We start from the raw sequence: 20,029 nt of genomic DNA on the forward strand, positions 1-20,029 counted from the left end.
TTTTAGAAATCGAGAGGATACAGATAAACAAAAATTAACAAAAGTAGTGGCGACAGTGACGGTGGCAGCTTTGGAACAGAAAGGAATGGTAAATGGAGGAGGATTTAGAGGATGTGGGAGAGGAAGGCCCTTTGGGAATAGAAGAGGGATAGAATGGGTATTGGGAAGAAATCAGTGTGCGTATTGTTAGAGGGACATTGGAAAAATGAATGCCCGAAACGTAAGGGAGTACAATAGGCTGTGATAGCGGAAGCGGAGGCCGACTGATGGGGACCTGGGGCATCTACCTTAGCGGATCCACTGGTTAAAATTAAGCTAGGGAAATCAAGGAAAAGTAGAATTTTTGGTGGCTACGGGAGCCTCTTTCTCTGTTTTAAATCAAGAATTGATACCTGTAAGGACTCTGTAAATGTAAAAGGAGCTACTGGCCAACAGGAAAAAGTGTTCTTTTTAAAACCCCTCAAATTCAAGTTAGGGAAGCAAATTGGGTTACATTGATTTTTGTATTTGCCAAATTCTCCCCAACCACTATTGGGTCAGGACTTATTAGAACAATTAGGAGCGGTGATAACTTTAAACATGGGACTATAGAACTAAAAATAAAGGAAAATCAATGAATTGAGATTTTAAGTTTAGCCCTAATGTACCCTGGGAAGTCTGCCGCAACAACCCCCGAAACTGAAAAAATTATTAATTGGGTGTATCCAGGAGTATGGGTCGCAGGGACTCCCGAGAGGGTGAAAAATGCCATTCCTATGGTCATAGAGCTCGAGGAAGGAACCAGTCCGGTATGACCAAAGCAATACCCTTTGAAACTAGAAGGCCAAAAAGGGATAGAAAGCCCAATTAGTAATTTTTTACAGCATGGACTGTTAGTGGAATGTGAATCAGAATATAACACCCACATATTACTGGTAAAGAAACCAGATGGAACTTATTGGGTAGTACAGGATTTAAGAGGAGTGAATAAAATCATTAAAGATTTACACCCTGTGGTAGCCAACCCTTATACTTTACTCACTAAATTACGAAGTAATCAGGTATGGTTTACAGTATTAGACTTAAAAGATGCATTCTTCTGTTTGCCTTTGGCCAAAGAAAGTCAAAATTTGTTTGCATTTGAATGGGAAAGTCCTACTACTGGTAGGAAAACCCAACTTACCTGGACAGTGTTACCCCAAGGTTTTAAGAACAGTCCAACAATTTTTGGAAACCAATTAGCACGGGAACTTGAAACATGGGGCCCTCCCTCCAGAGATGGAACCCTTTTGCAATGTGTGGATGATTTACTAATAGCAACTGAAATGAAACCTGATTGTATACAATGGACTGTAAGTTTGTTGAATTTGGGGGGATTAAATGGATATCAAGTTTCTCAACAGAAGGCTCAGATGGTGCAGCAGCAGGTAACCTACCTCGGGTACGAGCTATCTGGAGGACAACGAGAATTAGGAACAGACCGAAAAGAAGCCATCTGCAGAACTCCTCTCCCTCAGATGATAAAAGAACTCAGGACATTCCTGGGAATGACAGGTTGGTGCTGATTATGGATTTATAATTATGGAGTAATGGTAAAGCCTTTATATGAACTTTTAAAAAACAATCCTACTCAATTGACTTGGCCCAAAGAGGCTCAAAATGCATTCAGAACATTTAAAAAGGAACTAATGAAAGCCCCAGCTTTGGGCCTACCTGATGTTACTAAACCATTCTGGCTGTTTTCTCATGAGAAGCAAGGCATAGCTCTAGGAGTCTTAGCCCAACAGCTAGGACCTTACAAAAGAGCTGTGGCCTATTTTTCTAAACAGCTTGATGAACTAACTAAAGGATGGCCAGCATACTTATGAGCCATGGCAGCTGTAGTGCTAAACATTCAAGAGGCTCAGAAATTTACTTTGGGCCAAAAGATCACAGTACTGGTCTCACATACAGTATCAGTAGTACTGGAACAGAAGGGAAAACATTGGCTTTCCCTGTCCTCATTTTTACAATACCAGCCATTCTGGTTGAACTGGATGATGTTAATATTGAAGTGACTAATGTTATGAACCCAGCTTCTTTCCTCAGTGGGGTGACATCTGAACCATTGGCACATGATTGCTTAGAAACCATAGAAACTGTGTACTCTAGCAGACTAGATTTGAAAGAAGAACTCCTGGAGGATGCACAGGACTCCTGGTCCATGGATTGTTCACGGTAACAAAGCTGGAAGCAGCTTTGTCTGACAAGGTATCCAAAAGGCCAGGTACGCGGTGACAACAGCAAGTAAGGTAATTGAGTCCCAGTCGTTACCTGCTGGAATGTCAGCTCAAAAGGCTGAGATTATTGCCCTGATTAGGGCCCTGGAATTGGCAAAAGGAAAGAAGATAAATATATGGACAGATTCCAAATATGCCTTTGGAATTGTCCACGCTCATGGAGCAATTTGGAAAGAACAAGGACTGCTAACTGCACAAGGAAAACAGATCAAACATGCTGAAGAAATACTTCAGCTACTAAAGGCAATTCAATTGCCAACCAAAGTTGCCATTATGCACTGTCGAGGACACCTGAAAGGTAACACTGACCAGGAAAAAGGTAATAGATTGGCTGATTATGAGGCTAAACAGGCAGCAGAAAGAACACAAAAGATCTTAATGTTAATTCCGGATAAGAGATGTAAGAATTGGGATGAACAGGAAAATATTGGATATTCTAGAACCGATAAAGATCTAATAAAAGAAATAGGAGGACAGATTCCCTCCAAAGGATGGGCCCACCTGAGTGAAGGCAGAATTATAGTTCCTGCTAAACAGGTAAGGGGAATTGTCAAGGAGGAGCACAGTAGGACACATTGGGGGGCAGACTCCTTGTATAAATATTTAAATCAGAAATTAATAGGGAAAAATTTATATACTACAATCCGACAGGTGACTCAGCAATGTGAGGTATATTTGAGAAATAACCCCAACACAGGTAACAGGGTTCACTTAGGGAACATTGGGAAAGGAAACATACCAGGGGACCACTGGCAAACTGATTTTTCTGAACTTCCAAGAAAAGGAGGATACAGATACTTATTGGTACTTACAGACACCTTTTCCGGATGGCCAGAGGCATTTCCTTGTAGAATAAACAAAGCAAGAGAAGTAACTAAGGTATTATTAAATGAGATAATACCTCAATTTGGAGTACCTATGGTCATCTCGTCAGATAGGGGTACTTGTTTTTGTCTGCAAGTAGTGCAACAGGTCAGTAAACTATTGGGAATTGACTGGCAGTTACATACACCCTGCAGTCCACAAGCCAGTGGGCAGGTGGAAAAAATGAATTGTATGATAAAACAATAGCCAAAATATGTCATGAAGCAAACCTATATTGGTATCAGGCACTACCTATTGCACTGCTTAGGATACGTGTGAAACCTAGAGCCAGGGAAAATCTGAGCCCTTTTGAAATACTGTATGGGAGACCATACCAGGCTAAATATTAAGGGGAGGATTTGAGCCAATTGGGAAATTCTTACAGAATTATTTTATCTCTTTGGAAAACAATTAGAGAAAATTAACAAGAATGTTTTGGGAACCAGAGCTAAGGGGTTGGATCACCCGATTCACCCATTCAGCCCTGGAGATTGGGTTTATATTAAGAATTTTTCAGGTGATCCACTAGAGGAGAAGTGGAATGGACCTTACCAGGTGTTGCTGACCACTTTCACTGCAATCAAGATAAAGGAACAACCAGCTTGGATTCACTATTCCAGAGTGAAGAAGGCCCCAGATAAGCAATAGACTTCTGAACCTTTGGGACCTTTAAAATTAAAACTACGAAGACATTAATATGGGAAAAGCAAACGAACTCATAAGCATTTTAATTATAATATCTACCATAGGCATTGTTGCTGCTTGGAATGGGAATACTCACTATCAGGTAATTCAGACACTAGTCAACGCTACTAGGGGAAAAGATTGTTGGATTTGTACAGCATTACCTAGAGGCTCCAAACTGCCACTATATGGGATAGCCAGTACGAATTGGACTCAAAATGTGTTTTGGAATTTTAATTATTCTTGTAAATATGGTCAAGAGAACGATACTTCCAAAGGACCACAATTTGACCTAGTTACTCTAACAAATAATACTTTGTTCTGTCAAAAGGACCCGCAAAACAGATCTGCAGACTTAGGATATAGAAATATAACAGGAATAGGATGTAGTTGGAATTATTCAGCAACTACCACATACGGCAGGACTGTTTGGAGCCAAGGCTCAAAAAGAAATTGTGGTTCTGTCCTGGTTTGGAAATATATCAACGTGGTCTGAAGATGACCAAGGGGTGTTGTAGATTGCCCCATGGATGGTGGTGGTTATGTGGAGATGGATATGTGCGAAAGACACTACCTAAAGAATGGTATGGCGTGTGTACAGCAGGACACCTAACCACCCAGGATACTCTACGCAACCACTCCCAAATACCCCCAGGATTTTTGAGGAGCTTATTACTAAAAGTACAAAAACAAACCTCAAATCCCTTGATAGAACGACCCTCAGGATTTCATAGTTTTGTACAGTGGTTATTCCCCATGCTAGGGGTCAGGGAGTTGGAAAAAGCAATTGTAAACATCTCTGCTACCTTAGATGAGATATTTAACACCTCTACGAATGATATTGCTAATATGCAAGTTGAAATTGCTTCCCTATGACAAGTAGTGGTACAGAATAGAATGGCCCTAGACATATTAACTGCAGAAGTGGGAGGAGTATGCACGGTAATTAATCAGAGCTGTTGCAGCTATATTAATTGAGAAGGGCAGATTAAAAAGGACTTGCACAAAGTATGGGAAAAGACTAGGATTTTCCATGAAACTATTAAGGACAATACAGAATGGGGCTTTACAGATTTATCGGATAAATCGACTTCTTGGCTTCCTAATTTTGGATGGTTAAAACAACTATTTATCGGATTAATTACTCTGGCAGTTTTAGGAATATTTGTGTGTATGCTTTTCAAATGTTTTCTTCAGTGTTGCCAGAATTCAGCTGAAACGTATAGTGACTGGAAAAGAAATAAGATTAGACATCAGGTGGAAACGGGAAAATATTTTTCTCGGACTCTTGAAAAGGATGGAACGTTATAGAATATTGCAAAAGAATTTGCAATGACAAAGAAAAAGGGGGGTTGAAGCAAGAGCCTAATGGAAATTTACTAGCCAAAGCCTTTTTAACAGGCAGCAGCAATGAACTATGTAACAGTGGCATTGTGAAACATATGTGTAAGCACACGGTAATCTTTTAACTTTTAATTTTAATCTTTAATTTAATCTTTAATAAATATCTTTTAATCTTTTAATAAATTTTAATTTAATCTTTAACTTTTAATTTTAAAATTAAAGATTAATCTTTAATCTTTATCTTCAGGAACGGAACGCAAGGCCACTATGAGATAAAGAGGCACAGGATGCCTCAAGACTGCAGAACTGGCTGAAACTAGCTCTGGTTTTGTCAGCAAGAACAAAGCAGTAAAAGCTATAGTTCACTGAGGGGACATGGTGATGAAGAGGAGTGGATGAAGTAAACGACCACCAGATGTCTCTGAAGCCTACCAAAGACTATAATGTGCATGTGGGAATGGGTGGTTACCTATGATAATGAGTTTTCAGGAAAATCATGAATGCGTTAATCACTTCTTGGATATCTTCTGAATATGTATATATAACTTGCATATAAGCTGTATAACTGACCTGGCGCGGGGTGCATATTAGGAGGAACGATCTCCTGTGCGCCCAGCGCTGCAATAAAGAATACCTACTTAATAGTCATCATGACTATTGAGTCCTGATTTCGGCTTTTCATGGCATCACCTCCTTCGCCAAGGAACCTGACGTACACGGAGGCGTGTGCCTGGGAAGCGGAGGGATGACTTGTTGCCCGGGCTATGCTCTGTCTGCAGGAAGGGGTAGGGACGAGATGGTGGTTCTGTGAAAGCCTGATGAACGGCGAAGCCTGGCAAGCAAGCCCCTCGCTCCCAGAAGGGACTGCTTTGAAACTAGGTGCCTTCTCCATCTCGCCCCAAAGTTCCCAAAGAATGCTGAAGGGGCGAAAAAAAAAAAAAAAGAAAAAAAAAAGCAGTGTCCATAAGTCCCCTCAACTCTTCCAGCCCATGCTGTGGTGACAGAGTGGCAGCAACTGAGAGGCAGCTGCTGGGGCAGAGGTTTTGCCTCAAGCTTGGACTGGTCGTATCCACGTTTGACAACACTGCAGGGCTTAAGCACCTACCCTCGCTGCTGCTGCACCCCACTTAAAAGATACCAAGGGCAGCCTGTGCGGCCATGTCCAGAAGTCACTGTCAGGCCATGACATGTCCCTCTCCCCAACTCTTCTGGTGAGAGAGAGAGATGTCCCACCACACCAGAGGCCTGTGGCGGAGAAAAAGCCTTTTGGAAAGAGGTCGTCTTTCAGCCCCTGGCCTGAATGCCCTGGGGAGCTTCACCGGGAGGAGTAACAGACCGTTTTCTCTCCCTTGCTGGTGGCTTCCAAGGGCAGCGGTCCTACCCCCAAACAGCAGGTCCTGCCTGAAGGACTGAGCAGACCCCAGCAAGGACCTGAAGCATAGGTGGGCAGCTGGTCGCTGCCACTTTTGAGGAAAGGCTCTCGCATGTGGCTAGGGTCCTGTAGAGCGAGAAAAGAGACAACCTCGCCTCTTGGGCAGCAGGGGTGGTGTGAGAAGGCAGCACGCCATATCCAGCTGCGCTGGAGAGCTGCGGCGGGGGGGTTATGGAGCAAGGGCCTGGGGCTGGTGAGTTGCTGTGCAGAAATGTAAGCCTTGGAGAGAAGGGGAAATTGGGACAAGTGGTTTGGACAGCACTCTCACCCGTAGAGGGTGCCATAGCCTCACATTAAGGGGATGTTGTTGCATCTGATGAGGTTGTACTCCTGTTCTGCTGCCCCCTCTTTACCGTGTAGGGTAGAAGAGGGATGTGTGCCTACGCACTGGACTTGTTACTTCCATTGTGCTTCTAATAATTGATTTACGCCAACCACAGTTTCCTCTTCGACTTAACATTTGAGAGCTTGAGCCTTTCACTAGAAACCTCAGTGATACAGGGTTTACCTGCTCACCTCAGTGAAGCTGCAAAGCTTTATGACACTGTAAATTAGGCCACTTCTATTTTGACACCTAATACTTGAATATCTGTATTTAGAAACGTGATCCCACATTCCAGTACCTGCTCAGGCATATGCTCTGCAAAGAACACACCCCTTGGTGAGCAAATCCAGCTTCCTATCAACTATTCTCTGATGCAACCTTTTGGATTATGAGACAGAAAGCAACAAGCTTATGAAATAAATCATGTGAAAAGTTTCACTGAAGAAACTAGAAGGAAATCCATAACTATATAAATTTCACTCTGACATTAGGGTAAGATGCTCCACATAAAAATAGCTGAAATGCCTGGTAGCTCACAACAGAAAATGTGGCCCATTGAAATCTACAAATGAGTGTAGTTTAACAGAAGGGAAATGCAAATGGGATCTTGGGTATTTCATTATTAAAGGTAAGGAAACAATAAAATATTTCAAGCGCTGTTACTATGAAATGTCATACAGCAGAGCAGCATACATAGGCTGACTTGTTAAACTTTAACTAATATTTATATTAATGAATGACTATTCGAATGCCCTTGTTTGCAGGGTTACTCAAGAAAAATATTCTCACTTTTCTAGACAGCAAGCTGTTGTAAACTGACCTTAAGCATTCTGAACTCCTGTTCTCTCCTTTTTTCTTGACAAGGCCTTACATTTTCTAAGGTTTCCAAGAACTGTTACAGACAAATCCAGTGACTGCATGCTTACGATAGTCACCATCCATCACTGATGGATTAAATGATTTCTCCTAGTTTATAGGTCATTCAGAATGATAGGTAAAATCCTTTTAAAAAAAATGGATATCTAGTTATGCCCCTTTCAGTCATTGCCATTCAATGACTGCACAAACCTGCAAAGCTACTGGCTTTCCATCAGTATTTTTGATGAAGCTCCATTGTGAGTGCATTTTCTCCATTCTTTGCCAACGCATCTCAGATAAGGCTGAGAACCCACCCTAGGAAATTATTTTTGAAAACAAGGTTTTATATAATTCAAAGAGGCCTGTTGGCTTGGGGAGGGTGAGAGGGGAAGGCAGAGGTCACCTTTAAGGACCAAAATTGAATGTGTTATACCGGAAATAAGTTATCCATAAAGCAAGCCAGGAGAACATGTATCTTTTCATCAGCAGAATAGGATATAGCCCTTTTTTTCCTGTACTGCATGGAGGCTTTTTGCACTTTCATTTCAAAATACCAAGAAAAAAACCCCAAAAAACCTCAACATATTTTTTAGCAAAGCACATTACCTTTTGATAATAGCTGCAGCAGGTCTTCTGTGGTGTTTTGAGGAGATGGTGTTTGAAAGGTTGAATAGAGAGATCAAAATCCAAGCGCTGCAGATGTATTTCCAGAATGGACAGGTTTTTTCCTCTACCCTGGAAGGGAATAATTTAAAAAAAAAAAAGTATCACTCAGAAAGCTAGGTCCTGCTTTGTCTGTGCTGCTTGCCTTTATAAATAAAACTTGGAATATTTTACAGATGACAGAGTGACCCTGCTGTCATCACACCGGTCCATATTGGAGTGCTGCTGCAGCACACTCACAAATCACCGCCACAGTTTCTGCCTGCCTTGGCTTGAAACTCTTCACAGTGCATCTACAATACCATTAGGCCCTGCAGAGCTAGCCAAAAGCAGGTCCCTTCATTATCCTCTGGACTTCGTTATGACATTAGAGTAAATGAAAGCCAGCAAAGATAGATCTCCCTTTTATTTCCCTGCAGGTCTTACATGACTCCTCTAGCCTCACGTCTTGCCGGCTTTCATTTTATCGCGATACTTTAGACTGGTAGTTTGTGTCATGTATTTTAATTTTTATTTTTATTACCCTATTCACAGATACAAATGCAAAGACATTAGAAAATACAAAAATAGCAAACTCATGCTGATGGGTGTGAATCTCACAAAGGGAGATGCTGTTACTTTGTTTCACTGCTGTATGGATGTAGTCCCCTTCAACAAAGTGACCACAGCTCTTGTTTGGATTAAACTTTCAAGGCTATTTTCTCACTGCAGTAGGAATAAATAGCATGGACTTCAGCCACAGCTTAAATCTTCATTTTCATTATGCCAAAGGCCTAGCTTTCTGAAAGTATCTGAATGTCCCTCTCTTTCCATCAACTGAGATGTTTGCTGTTTGGTGTACAGAGCATTGGTTTTGGATGCATTGTTTTTGATGGTGAACTGTACACAGACGTGGAAGGAATAAGTTGTATGCAAAGTTCTAGTCATCTACATCGTGAGGCTGTTTCTACAGTTGTGCAGTAATGGCAATCATGGACTCTACATTTCTGAAGTTTTTAACCCTAGACAACCATTTATGTCCCCCAAAGAATTTGTTAAGACATGCCTACTGTGATAGAAATTTCCAACCCTTTCTTTATACTTGCTGTGCTTCTGTTTAGATACTGCCAGATACGGTCCTTATGTTACAGGTTTTCTTAATATTTCTATTATGAGGGGATTGTTAATAGTAATATGATATATTGCATTGCCATAGTTCCATAACTGTATCTAAGCCATATACCTCTATAAATATAAAGCAAGACAGCAGATCTGTGAAGCTGTCACAGTATTCAGACTGGTATTTGATCTGCAGTTTGAAAGTGCCACATACACAGCTTGAAAAAGTAACAAAACCACGTTGCTAGCTGAGCACACAAATGTATATAAATATATATAAAATGCGTGTATGTAAATCTGTGTAAACAAATGTAGACATAATAAAATGTAAATATAACTAAGAGAAGAGTAGTCAAAAACTGACTCACTTTTGCATGCAAACTTTTAGGGCTCCTGTGATGCAATCTATAGTGCAAAGTAAGAGGAGGGATGATATTGACCTGACTGCAGAATCAGTGCCTGCATTTCAGAAAGGCTGGCTGGGTAAGAAAACAAAGGGCAGATAACGACACAGGGACAACGATTCTGAAAGCAAAGTCAGGAGTTGAGGTGGGATGTTAGAAGCATTTTGTCCATGAAACTTCTTGCCTTATTTTATCGTCTCACTTTAAGAGTATAAAACCCCATTACATTGATTTCAAATCCCACAAAATCTCTATTGACACTGTGCACAGTCTCAAAACAGCAAAAGAACCACACTTGAAGTCTGTCACTCTCACCAGTGAACTGTGCCCCAATCTGAAAACTGTCTGTAATTAATTCCCTATAAAATGAGCCAAAGAATTAAATTCTGTTTATTTTGCCAAACCGTGATCTAATCTTGGGAACATTTTAATGGGGAAAATACCTTGTGATCTTAAATTATGCCCTTTTTCAGATCTTTTAAGGAAGAAGTTTATACGATTTGGAAAGAGGCCCAGGAACTACTCCATACACACACTCAAACCAATGTTTAACAGAGAAAAAAGCTGGGTGGTCCCAAACTTTCATGAAAATAACAATCATATGGAGACAGACTAATATTTAATAAAAACATTTGTGTGAAAAGCTGTGGATAGATGTATATTTTTATTCTTTTAAAAATAAGGTTCCTTAACTTCAGCATTTTCATCAGAAATCCTGCAAATCCCTTTTGTGGCTCAAAAGGAGTAATCAGGGTATAATGCAGAGACATGGATGAGACTAACGTAGGTGTGCACCCTCAGCTAGTGGCCACCTAATATGTCACACTGAAAGGGCTAAAAAAGTTAAGTTCTTGGCTTTGTGTCTTCCTGGAAAAACTGAGTGGGGAAAAACAATTCCTTTCAAAATAAACGTTTAACATTTCAGATTTCTTCCCTTGTCTTTTCACCGAAGGGATTGGCTTTATTCAGACTTTACAAGTAACCCTTCAAAACTCCACTTTGCGACCTTACAATTCATTGAAAAACTACAACTAGCTGAATCACCCTACTGAGCTGCAGGTACCGGTATAAAACAATGCTAGCAACTCAGTCCATCCCAGTCACAGGATATACACCTCCAGGATGTAGCCCACATGTACTGGGGTTTACTACATCTGCATCCATGGCGAGTCCAGTCTGCTGGGCATAACCAAGGTACAACCACAAGACATTTCAGGATTTGACCCCAGTTATGGCCTCCTAATACACAAGCACAAACTTGACCCAAAAAGGGGCTATGTATTTATAATTAGTTAAAAAAAAAAAAAAAAAACAAACCAAAAAAACCACACCACACCAAAACCTTTCAGGGTACCTTAGCATTATTCTTACATTTTCACTGAATTCAGAGGAAATAGGATCAGCCAGACCAAGTATCATTTAAAACACTACTTTCTAAATATTGTGCAATATGCATCTTATAAATAGATTCAAGTAAGTACATGAGTAAAATAACTCTCCATTGACAGGGTGATAATTCAAAACGCACCCATTGCAGGGAGATCCTGTTGCCTGCCTCCCTCATTGTGGTACAACTGACAACCCCATCCTGCAAGCACCTATTTCTGTGAGAAATCCCCCTGGTTTCCATGGCCCCACAGACAGCTCTGAACTTCTCCTGCTCCGGGATATTTGCTGGGCTGGGCCAAAACTGCCTGTCTGTGGAAGATAGGAATGCTGCATCTCAAGAGGCATGCAATCCTACTTGGTAAGACTGAATGTGAAATTATTGCTCAATGTGCTAGTTCATTTATGGCTTCATTGTCTTCTTCAAGCTGCCTCCTGAGTGAGAAGCAGACTTGGCAGCTATAAAATAATTTTTAACGTGGGGAGTTTCCCATGTACACAAGACCAAGTCCTCTAGCACTGCCCCAGCAGAGAGGCTGGCCGAGTTTCTTCAGTAGAGGCTACTACCATTATTTCTTTTCTTTCTTTAGTGTAATTCATTTACAAGCATTAATGGAAAATATTCTAGCTTCAAAAGCTCAATTTTACAATAACTATTGTGAATACTTCACTAGAAGAAAAGCAGACTACTAATAAACCCCTAAAACTATTCACAATTATTTTCCTTGGAAATTATATCTGGAGTTTTAAGTTATGAATATTAAATTACAGATTTACATATGTCAAAATATTCTGACATTTTCTAAAAGAGTGGTGGTACCTATTTACATGTTTCCAAAGTGAAACACTTGTAAGAAATAAAATGTAAATTAATTTCATTTTACTTCTAAAGTACTTGTAAAGGCTTGATTAATGAACCTGAAATAGAAAAATCAGTATTTTTCAATTACAATAAACAGCGATGAAAATAATTTCTTTTTCTGTCTTGTCTACAAGACAGAGTGTATAGTGTCTATAATTTGAGTGTACTACAAATTTAATTGTACCTTTAAAGAAAAGTGGAGGTAAAAATAGACATCATTATATATGATCTCCACAGGTCTCTATGACCTCTCTTCCTTCCTCCACAGGGATGAAAAGCTACATTTTATTTGGGAAAAAAACCGATTGAATTATGTCTGAGATGAAAGACAGAAAGAACAGAATAGGTGTCTTTCCCACACTCAGTAATTGGGAATCCTACCTCCTACTAGATTACTTTTTAATTGAACCTTCGAGATAAAAACACAACTAATTATGCCATTTAGGTTGCGGAAGCAATTAATAAGTACACCACAGCATGAACTATTCATAAAAATACTACAGACTAGGGAGCCATAAAAAGAGATGGAGTGGAATAACCTAATTAGGAAGTTTATCATTTCAATGTAGACAACTTAATAGAGAATGCTTTGTATACCCAGATATGCTTTCTATCCTAAATGTTAACGATTCCGATACAATGGTGGTGGGTGGTAGACAATGTGTTTTATCTTAAAATAATAATAAATCATTTAATTATTCTTCCTTTATGGCTCTGGTTACTGTCACCAAACTATGTAAAATCCTTTAACAAGTTCCGTTTTGGAGACTAGGGGAGGGAGCTGTTTCAAGCGGAAATAGCAATCAAAAGAGAATTAAGATGTCATAAATGAGAAGCGATCTGCAGTAATTTGTGTAAAATCACAGTGGACTATTTTTACTGGTTTGTAGATTGCCCTGTTGAGCTCTAAACGAAGCTGTGGTTCTGAGTGCTATAACGGTACATGGCAATAGGGCTATAAAGCTCCTTTCACTTTTTTCCCCTGGTAATTTATGGAGGGAAAGTTTTGGTTGGAACATTTGATTTTGCCTACAATTATTTGTTACAACTGCCTAGTCAAGATAAAGGTACAGAGCATTTTTATTTGACCAGGAAATATCAGGCAGGGAAACACAGAGCCTGAAGGATGTCAGTGGTCGCCCATAGCTTTATCCCAAGAAAGGGGCCGTGTCCCAGCTACTGTGAGCTGCCTGTGCACGGCAGGAGCAAGGGAAGGGAGGAGGTAGTTGCAGCGTTCTCCTCATGGCACAGCAGAAGACGTTATAAGGCTGAGTACTAAGACAATAAGATGGCAGATAAAAAATCAGTAGCTAAAAATGCAGCAATGATTCACAAATTTATATACGAAATGATAGGCTCTAGGCTAACTAATAAGCTTGGGAGTAGGATTTTGGAATTACTAAAGATAAATAAAAACATCAGCTCAATGCTCAGGACAAAAAACAGAATAGTAATTGAAAAGTATTAGAGAAGGGATAAAGAAAAAAGCAGAGACCATCATTGCATACTGTTGCCCCTTACACCCACATTTTGAGTGCTACAGCTTTAGTCAATCCTCTTGCTTCCATCTGTCCATCCCATACCTCCATCCACCTCCCCCCAAGACAGACTTGGAAAAGATTCAAAGAAAGAAGATCAAAGATATGGAATAATTTCCATCTGTGGAACAGTTAAATAGACTGGACCATCAGGCTGGAAGAAAGGTGTCTGAGGGAAAATAAGATAGTCTGTAAAATCATAAACGGTGGGATAGTTGCTCCCTCTTTCTTCCAGTACAAGAGGTAGGGAACCTCAGATGAAGGTAGCAGGAGGCAGGTTCACAACAAATAACAGGTTTTTCCAGCACATGAACTTGTACTTAAGACACAGACCTCTTAGCCACCGGATTCTGACAAAGGTCAGGTGAATCAAAAATCAGGAGAGGAATTTCTTGACCCTATCATAGACTCCTGAGTCTTAGAAGAGCATTGACATGGCGGATCTGCCAGCCATTTACACATTATGAAGATACAAGTTTACACGCCATTTTCTGTGAAGCTACTTTTCCTGCAAAAGACTGGAGATCTATTTACAATATTGAGCTGGGCCTGCAGATACAGCATTAAATGATTGGATTCTCAAATACTGATAGTTCTTCCTTTGGTGCTCGTGGCAAAATACCTTTCAAGTGGGCACCTATCAGATGAATGCAAAACATCATTTGAAAATACCACCTTACCTGCAACATTTAAGTGGCTTACACAACCTACAGCCTTCATAACCTAAGTTTTGTAGCACTTTTGACTCTTTATACCTACCTTTTCTTTATATATTTGGGCTATATCATGAAATTTATCCAGTTCAGTTCCTGAACAGGTTAACTTCTGTGGTATTCCTTCTAACCGTACAGGCAGTGAGACTCCCAACTATTCTTCCATTTCTCATAACAGGCATGCACTCGATTTTTTTCCTACAAAGGGTGCAGATGTTTCTTTCACAACACTCAGTCTGTTTTTTCCTAAACCTTCACACACTGATCCTAATACAGATAAGCCAATTAAGAAGGTTGCTGAAAATGAATAAATTAAAGCCCTAGGGATGAACCAGAAATATGAAAAATATCAATGTTATGCCCAAACCCCTATTCTCCAATGATCTACAAGTCTATAACAAAAAAAGGAAAACCAAACTGAACAAAATCAGTGTTGTCACAGAGGGGCCCAAATGATCCTCCACTCTCCTCCAATATTTTAAATATTTGTAGTTGGGTGGAGATGAGAAAAGAAATACAGTTGTAGGCCCAGGTGTTGTTTTTTAAAAAAAGTCAAATAATCTTTTAACTGTACGGCTACCTGACCTTTCCCTGATATATTGATTTAGGATATTAAAAGGACATCAGTATTTGCATGTACACCTCAGAGTTTAGTTGTGTTTTATATTAGGTCTCAAGCCCTACTGATAAGCGCATTGCATAAACTGTGCCATCCTATCGTTCTAATCCCATAGCAAGATCTGTAACACCTCTAAATAAAATTGAGGCAGTTCTGTTCCAGGCTTTCTACCTACTTTCTCTTCCTATGGCAGAGAAAGTCCCAATGACTGCTCGTGCTTCCTAACATACCGCATTTTTATTTTTTCCTTGCACCAGACTGGGATTCTGTGCCAACCTCCACATTTTTAGCAACAATGCTTGCATTTGCAACTGAAACATTTTTCATTGCATTCAAAGCATAGAGTAGGTTAGATATCTGCCACAGAAGCAAGCATTCTCAGGTAACCTCCTGTCTCTATAAGCCGATTTTGCCAAGCAGAAGAGTTCCAGGTTTCAGCCATGCATCCCCGTCCGCCTCCTGCCCTCCCCAGTGGATCTGGCCTTTCTACTAGCTCAGCTCTAAACTTTCCATTTTAGCCGAGATCTATCCCATTTTATATTCTCCCTTGCTATTATAGCAAAACATTTGAAACGGCAGTCAGGAATCAGTTTCTTTGCTTGCATATAGAAGAAGAGCTAATTTAATCTGACTGCATGTCCTTCTCCCCTGTTCACTTGCACTGCGTCCCATTTTCCTGCCTTTGAAGTGCATCCTTTTCAGACCTTTAAACAGCCTTGGATAAAAGAATCCATTCTTGCAATGATCTATTATTGCTGGTGTCTGAAAGCTAAAAAGATGAGAAAATTTGCCAAAGACCTGAGACCAGATGGTATTAGTGAGAAGGGGATCAAGGAGCTAGTTAGCTGCAGGTACCACTGTCTGGACCACAGCTGTGGGGAGCACTCACTGCAAGCGATGCCCAATTGCTTGGTTCCAGTGTCTTGGAGAGTCATCCTTCCAGCTGTAACATTGATCAATCAACTGACAGACTGAAACTGCAGGGGTACTCGCTCGTCTTACCACTTACAGCTTTCACATTGCTCAGCCTAGCGGTACAGGGATATAAGATGAGGGGCAAACCTCAACAGGAATAAACCACAAAAATTCAAAGCAACTGTGCTGCTTCTCTGTGCTGTGCTCGGCAAGACTTACTTCTTCCCTGATAGTTTTCCACAACCCCCAGCAGGATCAAAGCCTTTCTATCAGATGCTGTGTTCTCATATCGAAGAGAGAGTTTCTGACTCAAGAGACTATACAGAGAAAGAGCTAATAAAGAAAAACTGGGTCCCATTTCTAAACCAGTCAGCAGGATAACAAGCACATCTTGCTAGTTTCAATTTTCTCCATGCACATGCTAATTATACTGTAAATTATTTTTTGATCCATAATAAAGTTTTTCTTATTCTTTAATAGTAAGAATAAGCTCCTTCCTGTCAGTACACAACCTCAGTAGCAAAACAAATCATTTGGGTGCAGGTGTGCTTCAAATGAATGTTTGTTCTCAAATCTTCCTCCTTGGCATCTGACACACTGCAGTTGTATCTGGAAAACGCACACAGAAACACACACGCACACTTTTTTTTTTTTAAACCAGTTTTGTCAAGTCACTGCCTAACGTAAGAGCTAGTGCTGTGTGAAGAGGCAAAGCTAATTAGCCAGGTAGGTTTTGTCAAGGAAGAGAAGGCTCTTAAATTTGCAGGAGAGGGAAGAATCTGACCTACTTTATGTATATACTGGTGCTTTCATTTTAGGTGCTTTCACAGTCTTCCTAAAGGCAGTGGCCAAATTCCCTAGGTAGCCAATGTAGAAAGACTACGTATTTTCACACTGCTTAATTTAAAGTGCTTCAACTTAGGTTTCAATATCTCCCTCTCAAAGAAAAATCATTTCTCTCAGCCTTTTAGACAGGCAACAGAAAATCGAAATAAACACCTTCAAACTCACCCCTTTCCAAAATCTTAAAATCTGTATTCAGAAACACTTTAAAATCTGATATGAAGAAAGAATAGGGAATGGTAGCTTCTCCATCTCTCATTCTCTTCAAATCCAGACTAGCTACCTTTTTAGAAGATAAGCTTGAATGAAAAACACGTTATCTGCAGGATTCAGCATAGAGATAACAAGGCACAGCATAATGGATTACCCAAATGCGTTGCTCGGACGTGATCTTACTTCTTGTGTTGGAAGGAACGTGGGTCAGAGAAGAGGTGCCCGTGCCGAGGCTGGGGCTGCCCAGAGAAGCTCCCCAGCTCCAGGGACACGCCGTAGCTGTGCCCAACTCCTACCAGAGCAAGCCCTGGTCCCCTCCCCTCCTTCCCTTTGTACCCTGGTTTCTGTGTGGAAAAAAAGAGCACATGCGGGTCAGGAAAGAGCCAAGAAGCATTCTTACCACATCCTAGTGAGGCCAAAGGACCGCAGACTACATTGCAGCATATATCTATATAGCCCAGGTATATGCTGTAGCCCCTGTATTTCATTTTGATCCAGATAAGAATTCAATTTGAAGAGCTCACTTCTTCATAACACTTCAAAACCTGGAAGGCACTACTGGAATGCAACTGTGTTATCTGTTTGTAATGATCTGAATAGACACCTGGATTTAGTGTTTTATTTTTATTATGGATCACCCACCAGATGTTTTAAATGAAAATACTTCAAGTGATGAATAGCTCATGGATTCTTCATGTCACTTTAAAGGTTTGCTTTTCTGAATTTGCATTGTGCAAGTGGTCCCTCACATGTGTTTTGTTGCTGATTCTCTTCTCCAGTTTACAAACCACCAAATCTACAAGCTGCTTTCAGAATAATCACATCTACCTGTAAAGTGTGAATACTTCTGCCAGTATACGTGGGCATTTCCACTGCTTTCTCCTTCTACAAACAGAAATTCACTGGGAAGTTAATGTAAGGCTTTCTGTATGGAGCCAAAAGGGAAATTGGGGGGTTTAGCGGAACAAATGGAAATTTTTTTCCCTTCATTCAGCTCTAATTAAAATTAATATCACTTTGGCTCATACTAACACCACTAACTGTAACCAAATTCATAGTTCAAACTTTCAGCTCATTAAGCTTAGATACTGTTGCACATATGGTATGTGATCACTGACTGTTCCTGATAAAAGCCCATATGGGCTACAACAACTATGCAACAAAGACAGCAATGCTTTAGCCTCACTTCTTGTTGTTAGTAACTTGTTTCTCGGTTTCACTCTCCTTTTAACTATGAGATGTTTGCGGTCTATTGTCTATTTCCCCCTTATGCATAGTCTCTTCTCACAGTCATCACAGCTCCTCTATAACAGCCACCACTCAGGTCATTCTGTCTTTATAACCCAGATTCACACCGCTGTCAGCAACACTGCCCTTCCACTGCACTGTGCTGGCCAGCCTCCAGGCTGGCAGTACAGAGGTATTTTCTTTTACAGTCTGTTGCAACAAACAGAAATATAAACTTCATTCTAAAAAGGTACAAAACCTGACTGCTAAACAGCATCCAGCAGAGGCATGAGCTGCCATCAGACCCAGATCTAGCTGTGGCAGCGTGTGCCCTCCGGGCTGCTGGCATGAGCAGCAGGAGGGAAGCAGCCGGGACGAGCCGGGAGCTGGGGGACAGGGCTGGAGAGATGCCTGCAGGCATAGGGAGTACAATATCACTCATCATACTGTGTCTGTTTGAAGTCAAAACGTCCTTCAGACTGAGCACGGGATGTAGATCTGAGCTCAGCAAAGATGTCCAGAACAGATCATATCCAGCCTTGGTTTGGGGAATAGCAAAGGGAAGTTCTGCATCTGTGTTGTGGTACAGGTTTGGTGAGATGCCTGGCATGCACGTACAGGTGCACACAAGTGTGGACCTCCAAAGTGGAGACAAGACACTAGGCCACATGGACCACCGGGCTGAGCCAGCACAACTTGTAGCTGAACTGTCTTCTGGGCAGTGACTGGACGGGCAGTTACGGAGGACAGACAGCTCCTGGCAGTGGGAGCCAGCAGCCCTGGGCCACCAACTCACACAGGAACAAACACTGCTGGCACTCTTTACTGGTTTTAGTGTCCCTTCCTTGCTGCATTGCTTGCAAATGTGGACAGCAAGCCACTCTTGCAAAATTCAATCCAAATACACAAAACACAGCTCCCTGACTTGTGCATTTCTTATCAGCTCCTTCAGATCAAGTGTAACTCATCAGCCCTTTCTTGCAGCCCTCTTAATGACAGAAGTCCTATTATATAAAAGCAGCATGACCAAAGAACGATGCATCTTTACCAGTCTTCTCCAAATGCATCATATTCTTACTACAGCAGTGGCATTAATAACCACTGTCATACCATGCAGTCCTTTGGGAAACTGCACTACCTGCCAGCAAGAAACTTTTCTTCATGTTACTTCCTAAGTGGTCATCAAGAGTCTTTCATAAAAATACATACAACAACAGGAAACATTCTTCCTATTCTTTTTTTAACTTGATTTTGAATAGAAGCATCTTTGTTGTTGTTTGTTTGCTTGATAGGTTCTACAGCTGTTGCTCATAACATGTGAAATATTCCCTTCCATCACTTCCAAATTATTTTAAAATCTAATGCTTAAGTTACCCTTCCCCTGAGCTTAACTCATTTTAATAAGTTTTAGATGCTTATTTTGTTTCCATAATTTATCCCATTCATCTCAAATCTTTTTCCTTACTTTAGCATACCCTTGCAAGACACATGCCCAGAATACATTAAGAATAATAATTACCACTGCTGCAAATATAACAGTTTAAAGGCATTAAACTGGAATTACTGGGTTTCTGAAATGCAAAGCACATGCCAATGCCAACTCACTTGCTAGAGAAGAAAAGGTATGGGTAAGAAACCGAGGGGAGTGTTGCTTCAGTGGCTGTCATTTTATGCCTGCAGTTTTTCTGGCAGAAATTGAACATGCTATCTATAGTGGAAGGCTTATACATGACAAACATGAGAGTATCAGTTTATTGTGAGCCAGCGCATTTTTGTACCTAAA

The 20,029-nt window shown here is 40.7% G+C and overlaps 1 long non-coding RNA gene across 1 annotated transcript in view; it reads right to left on the bottom strand.

Moving 5' to 3' along the window:
* Positions 1-8,370: 8,370 nt before the first annotated feature.
* Positions 8,371-20,029, bottom strand: part of LOC138689165 (uncharacterized) — a 190,407-nt gene continuing 178,748 nt past the window's right edge. The window contains exon 5 of the long non-coding RNA XR_011328023.1: positions 8,371-8,500. This is a non-coding gene — a long non-coding RNA (uncharacterized lncRNA). The remainder of the gene's footprint in view (positions 8,501-20,029) is intronic.

This window comes from Haliaeetus albicilla, chromosome 1 (genome assembly GCF_947461875.1).
Source record: "Haliaeetus albicilla chromosome 1, bHalAlb1.1, whole genome shotgun sequence".
In the NCBI taxonomy this organism is placed as follows: Eukaryota; Metazoa; Chordata; class Aves; order Accipitriformes; family Accipitridae; genus Haliaeetus; species Haliaeetus albicilla.